Source organism: Panthera pardus, unplaced genomic scaffold, assembly GCF_024362965.1.
Source record: "Panthera pardus isolate Hobbes unplaced genomic scaffold, ASM2436296v1 HiC_scaffold_25, whole genome shotgun sequence".
Classification (NCBI taxonomy): domain Eukaryota; kingdom Metazoa; phylum Chordata; class Mammalia; order Carnivora; family Felidae; genus Panthera; species Panthera pardus.
This window is the reverse complement of record NW_026526821.1, coordinates 51,812,742-51,814,981: the sequence shown is the minus strand read 5'-3', so window position 1 is coordinate 51,814,981 and position 2,240 is coordinate 51,812,742. Positions and strand designations below refer to the sequence as shown.

General features: G+C 39.8%; 1 pseudogene; it reads right to left on the bottom strand.

Moving 5' to 3' along the window:
- Positions 1–598: 598 nt before the first annotated feature.
- Positions 599–1,655, bottom strand: LOC109258050 (leucine carboxyl methyltransferase 1-like; annotated as a pseudogene).
- Positions 1,656–2,240: the final 585 nt, after the last annotated feature.

The window sequence follows — 2,240 nt, the reverse complement described above, 5'->3', positions numbered from 1 at the left end:
CAGAACATTGTTGCGATGGCAGAAAATGAAAGGTGGTACAGGCTAGCAATGGAGCACGATGACAATGGTCATGTGTCTTCTGCATATTACCATGTGGCAAAAAATAGGATAAAAAATGTAATACTTTCCCCAGTATTACAGCAGTCTAACCTAAGTATGGACTAAACTGAGTTCACCAAGTCTTGTGTATGTGTGTGTGTGTGTGTGTGTGTGTGTGTGTGTGTGTGCGTGAGTGCCTATGTGTGTGTGTGCACACATGTGTATCTCAGTTACAGAATCTCCTTAAAGATTGAAAACGTAAATTACAAATATAGCACACATAATCCACAAATAGCATTAAAATGCATTGATTGAAATTTGAAGCAGCTTCATTAAACAATTAATTTTACATAGTTTTCTTTTTTTTTTTTTTTAATTGGCAACTGAGATTTATTTAAAGTAAGTCAACGGGCACAGCAGGTGGTGCCTAGCCCTGGGAACTGAGATTTCTCTGGGTGTGGGATGGGACCACAGCTGGCCACCAGCCAGGAAACACAGCCTGTCAACTCTGGGAAGGTCAGTGTCTTCAGCTCCAAGCTCAGCATGGGCCTCAAACAGATTAATAAGTGATTTCCTTCAAACCTATTTCATTTCCTCCTTTGGTTGCCCAGCAAAGGCAGTAATGCTGCAAAAGCTGTTTGAGAAGCTCCATTTCATCCAGAAATTGAAGACTGTATTCTGCTCCCTTCAGCTTGAGGCAATCTGCTGTACAGTTCCATCATGTCAACTGCTGATGCCAATTCCCACCCATTAGACAGGAGCCGTTCTTTCTGTGACTCTAATGACTTGCAGGTCTCCATTTCTGCCAGGTCACACTGTTGCCTCTGCACTTTTCAATCATGATCTGTCCAAACCAGTCATCCACGTGTGTTCATAGTTTATGAACATGGCAGTCCCAAAACCATTGGCTGCCCACTTGAGAAACTTGGCCATCTGCTCCAGAGTCATGTAAAGCAGCACACATTCAGTTATCAGGAGTGTTGGCAATTGTGGATTCATGTTACATTTCTTTAGCTTCTCTTCCAGTTCAGGTAAGTCTCGGAGATCTGCTTCAATAATGGCATATCTCTTTGAATCCAACAGGTGTCCATTGATTTGAAGTGTGCCCTCTGAATGTAGTTCCATGATGGGTTCTGATAAGAAAGGTTTGATTTGATGCTATGCTTTCTCGTGACTATCAATGGAAAATAGACTTCAAAATATTTACTTGGGAGATCTTCATCCTTTAATCTCGAGATGGTGATATCCATCCCAGCTCCAAGATTTAGAATTTAACAATGACGTTCTGTCTTCAGTAAAAATACTGACTGATGCCATGGACTTCAGCAAAATATTCTGTTAATTTCAGAGGCCTCCCTCTCCTCAGACAGTCTAACAAAATGCTGGATGTAAGGGTCATGCCAGTAGCCAATGCTTACTGTAAACCTAAACAGACTTGTTTGTTTCCTTTCTTGTGAACTCTGCTGCTTTCAAGTAGATCTGCAAGGCCTTAAGTTTTGAATCACCTCTTACATATAGAAGCATCTTTGCAAGTGCCAATGCACACCCTCATCATCTGTGTCTGTTGAGGAAGAAGAACAGGAGGTGAAAGAGGGCCTCCTCAGGCTAGTGGTCATGGGTGTGGCGGTTCTGGGGTGCTATTCCCACTGAGGATGTGGAAGTGGGATCCACAGATGCCCGGGAAGAGCAAGTCTCTGAGAAAGCAGGAGAGATGTGTACATAGTTTTCTTATTCAGATCCCGAGATAGATGATTCATGCCAACTGTCAACAAAGAAGTTAACTACTGTATGGTGAAGAGAATTGAAGTCAATTGATAAAAAGCAATCATTAGTCACTACCAGAAAGATCACTGAGAGTTCTTAACATACCTACAGTATCAGTGTTTTCAATCTGAAAATTCTTAACATTTACAGTATCAGTGTTTTCAATCTGAAAGCCTGGAAACCACATCATAAATTTATGATGGTTGTTTGTATAGTTGACCATTGAACAACACATATTTGAACTGTGCAGGTCCACTTATACATGCATTTTAAAATAAATACATTACAATACTGTAAGTGTATTTTCTTTTCCTTATGATTTTCTTGATGACATTTTCTTTTATTTAGTTTACTTTATTGTAAAAATACAGTATAGAATACATACATATACAACATATGTGTTAATTGACTATGTTATTTGTAAGGCTTTCATTCAA